This window comes from Xenopus laevis, chromosome 3S (genome assembly GCF_017654675.1).
Source record: "Xenopus laevis strain J_2021 chromosome 3S, Xenopus_laevis_v10.1, whole genome shotgun sequence".
In the NCBI taxonomy this organism is placed as follows: Eukaryota; Metazoa; Chordata; class Amphibia; order Anura; family Pipidae; genus Xenopus; species Xenopus laevis.
The window spans coordinates 92756763-92775367 of NC_054376.1; the positions used below are offsets into that span (position 1 = coordinate 92756763).

The following is an 18605-nucleotide window of genomic DNA, read 5'->3' on the forward strand; positions in this document are numbered from 1 at the left end:
TTTGGGATTACTGATGCCATACCTGTATTTAAAATGTATATTTTAAAAAACATGTAATAAAGGGAAAATGAATCATGTTTTTCCATTTTTTCTGAAACTATATATATAAACCCATATACATTCAGTTGAGGAAATGGACATGACTCAGTTCAGGACAAATAGTATGGACTAACCAAATGTAGAGGCTTTAGGCAGTCAATAAAAGGTGTAAATAAGGAAAATGTTTATTATGTTTTATATAAATTTCAATGTTCTTTTACTTTGAAATCCTATAAATGTCACAGGTACTGTTCTTCTATAGTACATTATATTCTGACATTAATCTTGCTGCATCGAGTAGAAAGCAGCTTGCTTCTTTCTGCATCTCTTGAATGTTCTCTTTGACTCTCAAGGGAAAAGATTTCAACTGGCAACATTTATCAAAACCAGCTTTAATTCTTAGAAACCCACTTCTCATTTTCTCCATTGGTTAAGCTGCTTGCTTTTATGCTTCTGTTCATTTGCTTGCATAACTGACATTAAAGAATCTCAGATGAAATATGAAGGATATGACAAATTGAATTAAAGATAATATATTGATTTTGCTGTATCCAAAGATTCCTGGAAAACATTGTTTGAACTATTTCAAAAGAAATGATTGTATAAAGCCACAATTTCTCAAGAGGGACATTTATACTGTACTTCAAAATAAAGCACATGAATGTTTTTGTTTAATGTACAATAAAGAGATGAGGCAAATACATACAGGTATATAATTGAGAAAAAACAACTGTGCCACGTTAGTGATGGGTGAATCTTTGGCGTTTCACTTCGACGAAAATTTTCGCAACAGCGAAAAATTCACGGAATTCATTTGCCACACACTGCAATTTCTTTGCGTGTTAAAGTAATTTTGATGCGAACGCACATCTTTGTTTTGATGTGCAACATTATTTTTTTGACGCACAATGCAATTTGATCAAACCCTTTGGTTGTTTTGTTTGTGTCACATTTCTCAGATATGGGGCTACCAATAAAACATTTACTCTTAATTTTAAGCTTTGTAGACTGTGATGATAAATGAATATGGCATGACTGGTAATGGTATCTACTACTACTCAGTTTATATTGCTGTTTAACCAAAAAGTACAATTTATAGTTTATATATTACCAATATCTTACTAACACAGGCAGAACTAATAATTAATCTGAACACATAGGGGCATATATATCAAAGGTCAAATTTAAAAAAAGTTCGAACTTCGAATTCAAATAGACCAATCGAATGGAGGTCGAAGGTTTTTGGGGTCGAAGTGGGACGAATTTGCGCTGTTTTTTGGATGCCGGCACCGTTTTGCTAATTTTTCGCCATTTTGCGAATTTCGTGCAAAATTCGCAAATTATTCGGCAAGACGGTGCAAATTCACCCATCACTATTTTTGACATGTGCAACTTTCTGGCGTGCATCAAAAAATGTTGGTGCACGGCACGGCACATTTTTTATGTGATTTCGTGGGTTCCTAATTTGTATGCCAGTCACAGACCTAAACACTTGTGGTACAATGATCCCAGAAAAATTGTAAAAAGGTGTGTTTTGCCTTTAATGTCTCCCCTGTAGGAGTTGGAACTGCAAGGGAGATGTGTCTAAACAGATAATGGTCTTTCTGTTTAAAGGACTTTGCTGGCTGGCCCGGGAAGCTATAGGGTTCTGGAAGGAACAGGCAATGCATTCCAGTAGTCCAGTTCACATCTTGGAGCTCACTTGCCACAGGAAGGCTGTCCTGTGTTAAGTATTTAATCATAATCATAGAACTCTCAGTGGGGCTGGGGATTGACCAGGTGATTGAGATTGAGTCTAAAGTGGTTGATGAAAGCCAGAAGGTGAGCCAGGCCGGAAGCTGGTGAATTTGTGTCCCTGGAGGGGAGAGTAAAATGGGCTTAGTGAGAAGCCTGAATATTCCAGAGTGTGGAAGCTAACCTGTATGGCGAGAACCCCAGTGTGGGGAAAAGTTTGAATGTGTAAAGCTGAAATGTTGATGAACTGTATACTGTGACTTTATGTTGGAAAAAGTCCTGAATAAACCTGTGTTTTTGCCTGAAGACACCGTGTCCCTGTCTTTATGCTCCTGATCCTTTGCTTACCTGCCTACCATTGCTAATTTTCCCCAAAAATTGTACAGGCAGCCAGCTTGTCACACACTCCCCACACATCAAAACACCATGCCACAACTGAATATATTACCTAAGGCTGCCCCAAGATCACCCAAAATGCCACAGTAATAATCAAAGTATAAACAATGTAAACCTGCATACAATGGATTAACTATGTTCAAGGGGGAGTATGTTAAAACTGGGAGAATGCAATAGGCATGCAAAGGTGCTATGTCATTTTATTTCAAGAGATCATAAGAAATAGACATATACTGTTGATATAAGGTGTCATATCTAACAATGTTAGGTATAGGTTCTGTTTTGATATCTTTTATTAAAGAAAAGAACACTTTAATGACATATTTTTCTTTTTCATTGAAGGAAAAGTGTCAGGGCTAAACCCTTCAATGCATTACTTAGGCATTTGAAGGATTTACTACTATTGATTATCTATTTATTTGTTCCTATCCTAATGCTCCCAACAAGTCTTGGTTGACAAGGAGAACTTTGATAATTTGTGGTGAAGGAGAGTTTATTAAAAGTGATGGGAAAATAAATTCGCCAGGCATGGATTTGCAGCGAATTTACACGTTTTGCCATATAAATTCACAAAACTGTGCCAAAAATTTCCCAGGGAAAAAATCCACCACAACAAAAACATTTGTCAAAATTGTCTTATGCATATAAATTGTTGCACGTCAAAATTATTCCGATGCCCATTGACATTAATGCATTTTGACAAAATACTCGCATAAAAAATTGGCGCTCGCATCAAAATTATTTTGATGCTCATTGACTTCAATGTATTTCTTGAATATTTTGGACAGATTCTCTCATTACTCTTTATACATTTTACATAAAATTATTTTAATTCAAGCATATGGGGATCAATACATTTAATAAGTTCCTTTATGCCAGTTTTTTGTACTCTTCTTTTATGTTTGGTGTGTTGGCTACATTTGCTGCTAACTAAATTCCTAAATTGTGCTTTTGCTGAAAACTTGGCACATTTCAATAAATGACCTAAAATCATGCTATGTTGCCTAAATCAATCTTCCTAATCTCTAAGGGGCAGATTTATCAAAGGTCGAATAGTAAATTACAATTTGAATTTTTGAGTGTCAAAATTCACACATTCAAATTTTATTCGAATGTGAGATTTATCAAACCTCATCCATGGAAACAATCCTAATTCGAATATTCACCACCTAAAACCTGCCAAGGTAATTTACAAGTCAATGGCAGCGGTCCGTTGAGCCATTTGGAGATGTTAATAGCCTCCCTGATATTCAGGAGAAAAACTTGATTCGCACAAATCGAATGCAAATCAAATACGATTCCAATTTTCGGGTCGGAACCATTCAATCGAATATTAGAATATTTTTTTAAATAACGTCCCACTTGAATTATGAGTATGTTTGAATTAAAAAAAATTCACATGAATTCAAATTCGACCTTTGACAAATGGACCTCTAAGTTTTTAGTTAGATCAAATAACCAATATTGCACACACTGCGAAGGAAATTGAATAAAGGTGGTTGCTTAACTGCAGTTACATTTTTACACATCTCTTGTGTGCAATGTTATTATGGAATAAAAAAATGAAACAAGGAGAATACTGTTCACATGGCTCACATGGCTGTTTTAACAAGGCTGTTAAATGATAGCAAAGTCATGGTAAAAGCAGACACCTTTTAGATACCAATGGTATTTATATTTGTCCAACAGAAACTGACTACAGGGAAACTGACTATAACATCAACAATAAACCTACGGAATGTGAAACTTTCTAGCACAGTTGCAATGAGAACAATATGAATGAATACATAAATGTTCATTTAAAAAGAACATTTGTTTACATTTGTTTGTCTAAGAAGATTTACAAATTACTCACCATGTGATTCTTCACCAGCAATGACAAACAATAAATGCTGTTTGGCCATATACCAGGACAAACCTTTTATAGAGATTTTGGTTATGTTTGCTCAGTAAAGTAATGTTACTGACTTCATTGTCATATGAAGCTGGAATCTCATCCTTGCACTGCCTTAGTTTATTCAGTTTACTCGAGGTTTCAGCCACTTGACTCAGGGATTGATAAAGAGCATACGCCAAAAACTATGGTGTAAGTATTCCCTAGAGTCTACCTTTTCTCAGACCTCCAGAGTTAATGATGGGAAACATTGCTCTGCTCAAATTATAGGGGAGCCACCACATCGCAACTGGTTGAACCATGTATACATTGTACCATGTATAGATATGCTCCCTTCTTGTCTTTTGTTCTGAATGTGTAGCTGAATCAAATGTTCCCAGAATTCCAAGCTTGTACTCTGCGTCTGTTGATGTGGCGCTAGCTCCAGGGTTCCTTTGTGTTAATAGATCACTTATGCTCAGTTCGGAACAGAGTTATACAGAGTTGCTTTGGAAAATCCTTAAAAGTTAACAATCAGTATAAGTCTGGTCTTTGGCTTTGCTTGCATTTCCTATTTGATAAATATTGGGAGGTACACAGACACAGAAAGAAAAAGTAAATCTGAAGTGAGACCTTAGTTACTTATTGAATCATATAGAAATGTAATACTGCTACTTTTCCTTTCCTTTAAGCAGTTTAAATATCTACCCTACAGTTATATATTGTAATACTATTTCACAGAGCCTAAATTATGTAGTAATGAATTTATTGATTTTTTCAGGTCAGTGGGGTTGGCCAACAATGAGCCTCTCCTCAGTACTTGGAATTCTGCAATAGAATCAGTCGGAGATTACTACACTTGTTCAAGGTTATCTGGAACCCAATTGCCTCCAAGTCATGCAATAAACCGTGGGATTTGAATAGAAGGAATTGGATCTCTACTGGCTGGGCTTTGGGGAACAGGAAATGGGACAACTTTTTATAGTCAGAATATTGCTGCTTTGAGAATTTCAAACGTATATTTTTAGAATTACACAAACAGCTCTTGATATATATATATATATATATATATATATATATATATATATATATATATATATACTTGATTCTATTTTAACATAAAATGCATATATGCATAAATACTGTACATTCATTTATACTTTTATATTCATGTTACAAAACAAAATCAGAGGCCTGTGTTTAATGGACTTCCACCTCTCATAGAAGCAAATGTATATACAAATAAAATGACTTGTTGACATAGAGGTGAATGGTTATATAATTAGACTTTTTCAGTGCCAAATAAGAGGTTAAAGAAGCAGCAAGGTTTTAGACCACATACTTGCACTGTGATATTATTAGACTCAAATGAATACCAAAAACTAGACCTTTTTTAAAAGAACTCACAAATCTGCAGGTAGAGGATGTGAAATATAAATAATTAGAGGGTACAGGCTTAAAAAAATAATAGGGTGTTAAAAAAAAACTCATAATGGTGGGAGGGTCGTGTGTTTCAGTGCAACATGGAGAAGGTTCCTGAAATAAATGATGGATAATGGTCCATTCGCTAGCGTTTCCGCCCGCAAATTTACTAATGGGCACAGACATCACTTCACTAGCGGTGATCCGCACTCGATCACCAGGCGACAATTCACTGTGGTGAATGGACGTTACTCCGCAAATTCAGTGAAATGTGGGTTTTACTGAACGTTACCTCTTTCGCCAGACTTGCCTATGCAATGGAGTGCATAGATCTTCCTCAATCTTCTGTCACTTACATCATATTTGTTAGTGGAAAAAGCTTCTAAATCAAAAAAAAAACTTTTTTAAGGTGGGCAGTCGCTTAGTCATGCAAATAGCTGGAATCCTTTTAATCATCTTAGGGGTCTTCACTTCGGAAATTTCAGAGCAATTTTGATCACCATTCCAGAACCTGTAACTGGAGGAATGTTTATAGTCATGCTTGGTATGATTGCAGCTGTAGACATTTCAAATCTCCAGGTACTAGTGATGGGCGAATTTATTCACCAGGCGTGAATTCACTGAAAATTTCCGCGTTTCACAGGCGGCACGAAATTGCAGAAAAAAATTGACTCGCAAATTTTGACGCCTGCGACAATTCTAGGCGTCCATTGACTTTCCGGCGACGGAAATTGTCCCCTGTGTCAAGAAATATTTCAATGCCAGCGTCAGAATTCCCGATTTGCAAATTTTTCGCCATTTTACGAATTTCGCAGGAAATTCACTAATTTTTCAGCAAAGTGAAACTGGAGAAATTCGCCCATCAATACCAGGTACCACGAATTATGGTCGTCTGACGGAAAGCCCACCACACAGACCACCATATATTTATTTGAACAGACATTGTGATGTTTATGGCACAGATTTGTGCTGCCAGACAAGAAGCTAATATCATATGGGTTTTTCTAATAATGGGGCCAAGTTTCATACATTTTGTATGAACAAAAGGATAAAAGCAAAAGAACAAAAGATACATTTTTAAACAGAAAACATCTACATTACATTGAAAAGTTAATTTAGATTTTTTGGATGCCCTGATTCCAGTGGAGAAAAAAATAATTATCAAAAAGAAAAAAAAATCTTTCTTTTCCCCATGATTATTTTATAGACTGGGTAACTCAAGAAGAAAAGTTATGAAAACACACTCATGGTGCTTCTCTGAGCACTTTTGCAGGTTACATTCATTTTCTATTGTTAGGGGTTTCTGAGATATTTGTATCTCTAGCCTTTTGGCAACATACAGTAGTGTGAAATGACACAAGACTAGTGAAGGCAGCACAGACAGTTGCACAGTAATGTTTCTTGGTATCCTTGGTTATCTCTGACTACTCTGAATTAGGGATGCACCAAATCCAGGATTTGGTTTGCTATTTGGCCAGGATTCGGCCATTTCCAGCAGGATTCAGATTCGGCTGAATCCTTGTGCCTGTCCGAACCGAATCCTTAAAATCATGTGACTTTTTGTCACAAAATAAGTAAATAAAATGAGCTGCTCTCTTTTATCCTCCCCCTCACTGATTTGCATATGCAAATCAGGGTTCAGATTCGGCCGAATCTTTCGCAAAGGATTCAGGGGTTCGGCCGAATCCAAAATAGTGGATTTGTTGCATCCCTACTCTGAACCATAGTTTGACACAGTCAAAAGAAATGTAAATTAAGCTCATTTTACTGTAATGAAATAAGCAATCCATTTATGACATCACCAATGATGTAAGCAACATTACTCCATCAAGATGTTAATGCGCTATTCTAATATTTATACACTACTGTCATCCTCCTGGTTTCCTCTTCAAAAACTAATGTGTACAAACTGTGCCTCTACAGATATCTGGTGTTCAACAAATCCAGTTCTCCTGATTTTGACGGAAAAATCCCAATGTGCAAACATGAGTCAGGAAGAAAGCTATAGCAATTTGAATGCGATGGAGTACAATGGTGTGTGAGGTTGTCATTTTTTTTCTTTCCCCCCTCCCCCCTTTTTTTATTTAATTTTTTGTATATTATGTTGCTGTAATGTAGCTTTCTCAGGCATGTCATATGGGAGATAAAACCCACTGTTATATATACCTGTATATATTGTTAGAGTAAAAGGAAGGAAGTTTTAGAGAGAAAAATTGGTCCAGCAATAAAAAGATTATTTTTTTTAAAAAAAAGAGAAGAAAATGAGATCCTCTAGGTTTTAAGTTCGTTAACAAAACATTGTGGTTTAAATAAATCAAATGCAGTATGCAGTGGGCAGGATCACACATCAGCAGAGGTCCAATGGGCTCCAATTTACTTCTAAACCATACCCAGTAGAATAGAAGGACATGGTTTTAAGATTGGGGGTTATTGCTAGTACCCAGACACTAGCCTTTTATCAGACCAGGGCAGGATCTCTTAGCTTGAGAGGCCCACTGACCTGCAATCTCTGGCTAGTGTAGTTTTTAATAACTACTAATAAAATATAATTTACCCCAGTATCCTCATATGATTTTACCCACTTAATAAAGGGTTGGAGGGGTTCTTAAATGAATTGATTATACATTCTAGACTCCCTAGTTGCCAGTGGGGTTGGTTGTCAGAGGTTCAATCCTTGCTCCCTATGACCCTGACTTGTTCTGACATGGGTAGAGTAAATAGAAGACTGTACATCGTTTTGTATAAAATGAGGAACATGCCTAGCAAAGGAACATGTAAACATAGCTGATCTGCCTATTGTTAAGTTATGAGATGCAAGTAAGAAGTTGAATAAGAGATGTTCCTGAGCTGAAGTGTTGTGTTGGCAATATACAGTAAGACTCACTCAGCAGTTATATGTTCGGCGTTCCCTTTACAGTTTTATTTTACAAAAAGCAAAAACTACTTGTGCAAAACTCCTGCTGGCCTTAGTACTATAAGTTTGCAGGCTCTGTCTGTTTTATTACAGAAGTTTTACTTGGCTGCAGTGAACAATAAGAAAAGACAACTTCAACCCCAATGGGACTTCAAGATTTCCTGGTTTGCCATACTAGCTATGGGGATTCTCCAATTACCTTTTAAGATCTTTCTACGGAGCTGTGGGAATCAGTGGTTAGCATTATACTTCAATAAGTATAAAAGTTTCCAACAAAGTGATAACTGATATATACAAAAATCCAATGAAACTGAGCGCACTGAGTGTCTGTTCCATTTATAGGTTTTGCCCTGCTCAGTAATAAAAACAAATATATTGGATTTTTTTTGTAAGTATCTGAACTGACAGCATCAACAGTCAGATTATAATGTATACCAAATATGTTGGTTGTAAACATTTAGGCAGAAATCAGGCAGGACATCTGTTATTGGTCCAAAATGCTTATTGACGTGGGACATTCTATAATTCGGTTATTCAGTAAAAACGTTTACAGAAAAACTAAACAAAAGCAAAGCCTTGGGTGAATGGCTACACATTAATATAATCATTGGAATCAAGTAAATCCATAAAAAAATGACCTTGTTTGCTTTATGTTGTTCAGAACTTAATGTGAAATACTTATCTGGGTGTTCGATCCTGGATGATTTAAAAAATACTACACAAAGGACTTTGCAGTCGAAACACAGCAATATATAGAGAGGATGCCTGTTTCTTAGAGAAATTAAATTAACCAGAAAGATGAGCCAAGGATCTACAAACTAATATAATAAACAGATTTTGTATCCTTTACTGAACATTTAGCATAAATCAATAGCCTGGCATAAAAGAGCCACCAAAGAAACAACGTTAAAGTTTAATAGTTGCGCTCTATCTAACAGTAAGCAGGGAAGAGATCACAATATTTAATATTATATTATTAGAGTAATCTACATATTATTGTAAAGTGAGCCCTGGTATCTTTCTGAATCTGGGCATGCCAATTTATTTGCAACATTATTATGGGTCTACTCATCGATGAACATTTCCAAAGTTGGAAATTGCTCATCTTTCTAGTATGGTCCTGTCCTATTCATATTCCAGTCTCTTATGCATGGTTGCTAGGGTGAATTTGGACCCTAGTTACCAGATTGTCTATAATGCAAATTGAAGAGCTGTTGAATAAAAAGCTAAATAACTCAAAAACCGTAAATAATAAAAAATGAAAACCAATTACAAATTGTCTCAGAATTGTCTCTACATCATACAAAAAGTAAGCTCAAGGGTGAACAGCCCCTTTAAGTGCCTAATGCATCCTAATGAATGAGGGTTAAAACTGTTTCTACATGTAGTTTGGCATTGGTTGCTATGCTTAATTTTACATTTTACATTACATTTTTTCTCTACTCTTATTTCTGTTGTTAAAATGCTTATATATTTGACTTTTCAAAATCAAAATTTCTGCTGGTGATAGTTCAGGACTGTAGACATTCCCCTTACTAGCTGCTTTTGTTGCAAATGTGCTGGTTGAGCACTTGCAGTAGAGAAAACAATCTTTTTCTCTCTTGAGAGACGGATGAACGGAGAAGAACAAAAAATTCCAAACTGTGCAATTTTTTTGGATTTGACACCCTAAAACCACAAATTTTCAGGATAATTGTATGAAAACCCAGCACAGATCAGTATATCTTCCAGTTGTAAACAGGACATCTGCCATTGACTTCTACATGACCTCGGCAGGTTTGGAAATTGGAAAAACTTTGAATATATGACCATTCTAAAATCGAAGTACTGTCTCTTTAAAAACCGTCGCCACCTTAAACCTGACGAATTGCTATGTTAGCCTATGGGAACCTCCTAGAACCCATAGCCAACATTTGGCTAAGTTTTTAGAAGACTGTGTTTTTTTTTTGAGAATCGTTCGATCGATTGATCGATTGATTAAATCGTTCGAATCAAAGCATTTAATCGATCGATCGAACGATTTTACTTTGATTGCATATGGCCATATTCGTTCGAAAAAAAATTTTGACTTTCAATATCGTACTACTGCAATTCGATGGTCAAATTTCGAAGTTTTTTAAGTTCGAAATTCGATCCTTAATAAATGTGCCCCCTGATGTCCATCAAGCTCAACAAGAATTACGTTTGATGTCTCAAGTATGATGCAAACCTCAGAGAGGTAAAAATGTTAAAGTAAGAATGTTAAAATGAGGCCATTATCCACTAGCACATTTTAAAGGAAAACTATGCCCCCCCAACAATGTAGGTCTCATAAAACATCTCATATGTAAAACCCTGCTTCATGTAAATAAACCATTTTCATAATAACTTCACATGCTTTCTTTAGTATTATGTGCCACTAGGTAATCTTAAATAGAAGATTGCTATTTTAAGAACTAAGGGCTGCCCCATGGGAACCTATGATTCACGATGCTCACAAACAAACCAAGAGCACATACTGTACATCACAAAATGGTGGTTCAAGCTAAAAGATGTAAAAGGGCAAGATTTACTTAAATATATTTCAGCATGGTAAGATTCTTTAGTATGCCACTTAATATGATGTAAACTATCTGTTGCTTCAGTATTTAATTTGGGGGATAGTTTTCCTTTAATAAATGTATTGCAATTAAAAATAGTTAACAATAAAGATCTGATTTTTTTTATCTTGTTGAGAGAATATTGTAGGTGTATGTTGTGCATTTAGCTAGAGATAAAGCAATAATGCTGTATCTTATCTCATAGTATCTCATCAAAAGATAAAGAAACGTTTAAGTGCAGCAGCTATATAATATTTATGTATCTATTTCAGTATGTGGACTTAAATGCATCAAGAAACCTATTTATTTTCAATTTTTAGTGGCCTTGTTACCCCCCCCCAAAATTCAGGATTTATCAATTAGTATGTTGATTTATGCTTAAATAAAAGCTTTCTGTTTGTCACCTGAACAGTGGTTCAAGAAAGTTCACATGTAGTTATTATAGTTTATATTAATATATATTTATAATGGATACTTTTTGACTCTATTATGCACTAAACACATCACTGTGCACTTCCTGTCCCTGTCTAATTGTAGTTTTCAACAGCCAAGAAAATGTGTAAAAGTGTGGTTTAGTGAGACACTACAGATGGAACTCGGTGAGTTAAATGCACCATTGTTTAAGATAAACTAATCCAGTATTATATGATCTCTTGATGTTTTTCTTCAACTTTATTAATGCAAAGTAAAAAGCTCCCAAAATCAAACTGCTGCTTAATATCTAACCCTTCTACCCTCACACCTACCTGGAAGAGAGAGATGATACCTAGTTAGTGAATACTATCTTCACTAGTGATGGGCGAATTTCTCCCGTTCGCGAAAAATTGTGAAATCGGAAATTTCACGAAAAAATCGTGAAATTCGAAAGTATTCATGGAAAAAAATCTTGCAATTCAAACGTTTTCACTAAAAAATCGTGCAATTCGAACGTTTTTCACTAGAAAATCAAGCAGTTCGAACGTTTTCACAAAAAAAACGAGCAATTTGAAAATTTTCACAAAAAAATCATGAAAATCTGAAATTGACGCGGGCAAATTTTCACCGGCGAATTTTCGCAGGAGATTCGGAAATTTATTCACCGCCGGTGAAACGCAGAAATTCACTGCAAATTCATGCCAGGCGAATTTATTTGCCCATCACTAATCTTCACCTATTGCATTGTTCATGTTTGGAATAGGTGTCTGTGCTGCCTTCACAGTCTCACACTATACAGACTGTTACCTCTGCATCAGAAGTTATTTGGAACATTGGGCATCTAAGGATGATGTCACACTTTGGTGCTATATGTAATAGTTTATGATTAACAACAAGACAGACATCAATGGGGCTGGGGCACCAGAGGTTATAACTAAAACATAGGTAAAAAAAAATATTGTTGCCTACTACACAGTTGCATCTTTACTGAATCCATAAAAGGTTAGTTCACCTTAAAGGTAATTTTTTTTATAGAATGGCTTATTCTTTAGATCCTTTCAATTGGTCTTCATTTTTTATAGTTTCCTGAATTATTTGTCCTCCTCTTTTGCCAATCTCGTTTCAAAATGGATGGGGGTGTCCCTATAGCCCCAAAAAAAATTGCTCTTTGAGGCTACAATTTTATTGTTAATGCTACTATTATTGGGGGTGCCCCTACAGGCCAAAAAAAATATTGTTCTTTGAGATAACAATTTTATTGCTACTGCTTCTATTATTGCCTTTCTTAATATTTAGCCCACCTACTATTCATATTTATTGATGGGTGAATCTGACCTGTTTCACCGAAAATTAGCTGAAATACATTGAAGTCTATCGGCGAGACGGCGACAAAAGTTTTTTTTCCACCTATTAGTGTCTATGGACATCATAGACTAGCAGCAAACTATTCATCATTATTCATACTCCAATATTCAAGCCACTACAAGGTGCAATAGATTTTAATGAATTGAAGGACTTGCATTGTTATACGTTTCCCACAATGTTTGCTCGCCTGACATAATTCTGAAAAAAAAGGTCCTTTTGGTTGCATAGTGAATTTTAACTAACCGGGGATCTGTCACAAGTTTTTTTTTTGCAAAGTTTCCATTTACAGTTCCTTTTCACAAAGCAGAGTGTTTGACATAAAAAACATAGACAAACTAAACATATTCACAACTATGGTTGCCACCTTTTACTGGCCCATGATCCTGACAGGGGGCGAGCAGGTGACATCACGGGGGTGGATCATTGATTTCATGGACGGCCAATGAAGTCATGGGGGGGAGAGTGCTGTTATGGGGCAGGGGGTTTAGACAATCTAAACATATTCACAGCTAGGGTTGTCACCTTTTACTGGCCCACGATTCGGACAGGGGGCAGGCATTGTCTTCACAGGGGTGGATCAGTGACTTCATGGGCGGGCCAGTGACATCACGTTGGGCAAGTGCTGTCATGGGGCAAGGCTATGATGTGGCCATCAGCAATTGGCTGATGGCCATGTCAATCCAGAGGGATCCTGACTAGTTTTCCTAATTTGGAAAACTGGGCAGGCAGTTTTAACTCAGGCTGCCCTTCTGAAAACTGGGCTTTCTGGGTCAAAACCAAACAGATGGCAATCCTATTCACAGCAGAATTAAAATGTATAATTTTATCAGAACTAAGGTTTCCACCTTTTACTGGCCCACGATTCGGACAGGGGGCAGGTGACATCACAGGGGTGGATCAGTGACTTTATGGAAGGGCCAGTGACATCAAGGGGAAGGGAAAGTGCTGTCATGGGGCAAGGCTATGATGTGGCCATCAGCAATTGGCTGATGGCCATGTCAATCCAGGGGGATCCTGACTAGTTTTCCTAATTTGGAAAACTGGGCAGGCAGTCTTAACTCAGGCTGCCCTTCTGAAAACTGGGCTTTCTGGGTCAAAACTAAACAGGTGGCAATCCTATTCACAGCAGAATTAAAAAGTGTAATTTTATCAATGATAAATATTTATTGTAACACAAAACACTTTAAAGTTAAAAACATGAAGTGAAACCACAGTAATAAAAGATAAACACCACATTATGGTTTCTTTGGCAAAGCACAATATACAGTTACAGAACTGGAAAAAATGTAAGCAAGTCAGTGAGCAGTAACATTCCCAAAACTCTGCCTGCATGCATGTTCCAAGCCTAAGAAAAACAGATGCAGTAACATTCTCTGTTGCTAGGGAGAAATAATTATTTCACAACTTCAGCAAGTGAATGTGAGGAACAGTTCTACTTGGATCATGCCCCAAACTCAAAATACTGTTTGACTGGACGAGTGTTACCTAGCCTTGGAAGATGCCCTTGAAGAATTACCCACGTGGCATAAATGTTCCTTTTAGTAATATTTATGATACACTGTTTATAAATAGATACATTATTTGCTTTGGCTTTTTCTCAATCCATTTAGCAGCAATGGAGCTACTTTCCTTTTGTATTCAGATTTTTTTCTTCTATAAACACACTGAATAAAACAAATCAGCTTTGCCAACCAGTGCTATTGGAATGTAGGGGGGACACCTTGTTGTGAAAAAGACATTTAACAGAACTGTTTCTTTCTATTTTTAACAGTGTGAGATATATTGGTTTAATTTCCAGTTGTGCTTTATTTTTAGCTTTGGTTGCATAGCAGTTTTATTTAAGGCAGATTGCATTACTGCTAGACACCTGCATCTTCTACAGCATACATGGTGGATAATACATTTATTTTTGTTTATTTTCTGATAGAGATGTTAAAAAATGAGTTTTAATATGTCATTCCCTGCTCCAGTGGAGCTCACAACTTGAGGTCCCTTTCATACTCACTAGGACCAGTTTAATCCAGGGCCAATTATGTTCTTGGAGTTGAAAGGACCCCACACAGACATGGAAAAAGCATGAAAACTCCTTGCAGACAGTGTCCTGCCTGGAATCACACTCAGAACTTTACTACTGCAAAGCAGCTGGGCTGCACACTGAGCCACAATGGTCATCATTATTTACTGCTATGCAACTGAGAATTAAATTATCCTTACATTTTCCATAAATGCACACGTGGCTCACTATAGCCCCCCATCTACTTACCTTGTTCTTGAGTGGTAGGTGGTGGGTAAATAACCAGAGAGATGCAAAATATCTCCCTCAGTTCTTGACTAGGAGCAACTTACTGTATCATATCATTCCTGGTGTGTGTAACAAAAATCCCCAGGACCCCAGCTATTATATTACATTTCTTATAGCCAGTGAAGTAACTAAAGTGCAACGAAAACTGTAGGTGCCTGGTGCTCAAAGCAACCCTCTTGCGTCTTTGCTTGCCCATCCATGTCCTTTCTGTCCACCTGCCCCTGTCCATTGCTTCCCATCCACATGCTCTCATGTAGGATAGCAGCCACTGGAGCATAGAGAAAGTAGACCCCATGTCTGGGCCTCATGGTCCCCCTGAGTCTGCAAGATCTGCTTCCTCTATAGTTACAGCACTGCTCACAGCTGTATTCTTGGGAGTAAGGGTAAGGTCACACGTGTCATTTTTACGTTGCGTTTTTAAAACGTACAGCCGAGCATTAAAATGCACAAAATGAAGCCCTATTGAAATAATGGAATATTCACTATAGCAATTCCCATGGTGCAGTTGCGAGCCAACATCCACCACGCAATGTCAGTATTTGCGGGTTTTTTTAGCAGAAATGCTAATACGCCAAGGAAACTCCATATTATTGAACTCTATGGGATCCGCAGGTTTGGAAATACACTTTGCTGAAATACGTTGTGTATTTTCAACATGGCGGCCAAACTCTCACAAGATGGATATTGCATATATGTATTTACGGCACTGTATGCTTGCGACGTAATTACGTTGCGTATTGACGAGCAGTACAGATACATTCTGCATGTAAATTGGCTTTTTTTTGCAAACGTTTACTAAAACTCTTCTGAGTGGAATTGTGGGGAATGAGAAAAAACAGAAAGTATGTTGGGAAAAGAATATTACAGGCTGAAAAACGCATATTAGCATGCATGTGTGGTTTCATTGACGTATTTATGCTCGACCACACGTTTTTAAAAACACAGCGTAAAAAGGCCACATGTGACCTTGACCTATAAACACAGAGATAAAAATAACGAGATGCCCTAATCAAATCATGGGTCTGCCACTATTTTGTCTGTAATCAATTTTTATACATAACCCCTGCATTAAACAATGACAGTTCAGGGGTTCATTATGAAAGTAGGTAAAAGGAGTTCAGTCACCAAGATGCAGCCATTGCTCTTGACAAAGGTGTCATTTTTCATGCAAAGTAACTGCATTTTTATAAAAAACTTTTATTGCATTCACTACTCACTGTTACAAATTTCAAGTCTCACACTTTGCTATGGGTTATTAATTGAGTTACAAGGTGGCCACAATGTGTCATTAGTTGAGCAAAAAAAATTGTTTACACCATGTGTATTTTTTCTGCCAATGCCGTTTACTACATGGGGTAGTATGATTCCTATAGGGTGCTGTGTGTGTTGTGAGGTGATAAAAACATAGCAAAAGTAAGTTTTCTAAGCTATTCCTTTCTTTTGGGGAGTGGGAAGTAGTAAGGGTGGTATCAGAGAGTCTAACCTAGGACCTAGAAATTACAATAGAAACACAATGGATGCATCTTCTGTGGGTATAGGATGCACTTCAAGTGAAGTCATGGTGGTGTCAAAAATGAACGGATCGGTTGATGCTACAGTGACTAAATCCAGTGCAAATTTTGAGTTAGCTTCCAATACTTTAGATGGTTTTGTATGCCATATACATTCTATCAAGCCAGATCCACAAGTAGAGATAGAACAGAATGGGTTATACAGGTGTGAGACCGGTTATCCAGATAATGGATCTTTCTGTAATTTGGATCTTCATACCTTAAGACTACTAGAAAATCATGTAAACATTAAATAAATCCAATAGGCAGCTTCTGCTTCTAATAAGGCTTAGTTATATCTTAGTTTGGACCATGCACAAGGTACTGTTTTATTATTACGGAGAAAAGGCTTTCTGGATAATGTTTCAGAAAATAAATCCCATAACCTGTACAGTAAAAATCCTGCTGCAGTATGCTTTTTTGCAGTGTATTTTGACTCTGAAGCACCTGATATTTCCTGATTTCCTGAAGGGGGATTCTGCCGAAACCTGGAAAAGATGCAACTCTTGAAAATATCTTACATTCTCAGTTTGAACAGTTACTTCTGATCTACACATGCATTCTAAAGTACATGACCATGTATCCAGAGAGTACAATATATGAAACAAACTTGAGGTTATACGTACTGATCTTTCTGCTTTACTCTTTGTATAGGTTTTATTCAGGAAAATGTTGATGCTTTATTGTATTCTTCTATTGTATTCTTTTGTTGAATATTTTACCTGATGTTTGAACATCACATGAATGCATACTTTGTATTATCATACAAACTATTTAAATATTTTTGTAACCTGCAATTAACTTGCTGGGAGAAAATCAGCTGGTTTATGATTGAAATTAATAATAAAAGAATTAAATGAAATTGTGATTCATATTTTAATAAAACCTTAGAAATGGAATGTAATTCAAGAACTTAATAACAGTATGACTTTACAGCAGGACTTAAGACTAGTGCTTGCAAAATAATTCTTAAATAACAACTCTCTGTTGTTCATGTGAGCACTTATAGAGTAATTTATCTGTGTTGGGGAAGTCCTGACTTTCACAATGTGAAGGAATGTACATATGCTTTCCTAACTGTCAGGATCTTTTATCTGTGTGCAGTAATTATCCAATTAACTGTCTGTTTTAAGGCAGGTATTGTGCAAATGTTTCAGAGCTACATCAAATAAAGTTTAAAAGGTAAGGTCTCATTTTATATTTTTTTCTATATTTTCCTAAAACAGAAGCATAACTACTTGGAGAAAGACACATGCAGCTCACACCCTAAATAATCTGCATTTCTGCAGGTGATCCGATACATACACAGACAGAATCATTAGTTAGCAAAATTATATTGAGCCATGGAGATTGTGCTCAAACTGCATGAAAAATCTGTGCCAGTCGCCAGAAGTTTTTCATCAGAAAAGTACAACAATATTCCTTTTTATAGCTGCCCACAGGAGCTCCTCATGTTCTGATTGTTATAGGACATCTTTTAAGTGTTAGTGACACTGCACATGCTCAAGGACTGTTGGCAGATGTTGAGAACTAATGGCCATATTTATGATTTTCAGCTTTTAGTTGCTGAAGTTTTTTTTTACAGAATCCTGCCCAGAAAAAAACAAAGATAATATTGTGTGAGATATATTGTGTGAGATAGTATTGTGAGTTAGGAAACTCATGCAAGGTTTCAATAATTGTTGCTCGAGCAATCATAAATAGGGTCCTTAGTTTAGGAAGCTTTGGAGTTTAATAAGGGGCAGATTTACTGAAGGGAGAAGTGGCAAACGCTGGGACAATTCGCCATCGTTACCACCTGCAGGGACATCACAGATTTACTAACGGGCGCTGGCGCCAATTATATATATATATATATATACAAACTTTCAGGCAGCCGCACTCTGATCCGGATTTGCAATGTATTTGTGGGTGCAGGTTCAAAAAGGTTATACCGTATATACCCGAGTATAAGCCGAGTTTTTCAGCATCCAAAATGTGCTGAAAAAGTCTACCTCGGCTTATACTCGGGTCAGCG

At 36.6% G+C, this 18605-nt stretch overlaps 1 pseudogene; it reads left to right on the forward strand.

Moving 5' to 3' along the window:
- The window catches only part of LOC108712373, a 91536-nt pseudogene extending 80259 nt beyond the window's left edge, over positions 1 to 11277 (forward strand).
- The last annotated feature ends 7328 nt before the right edge of the window (positions 11278 to 18605 follow it).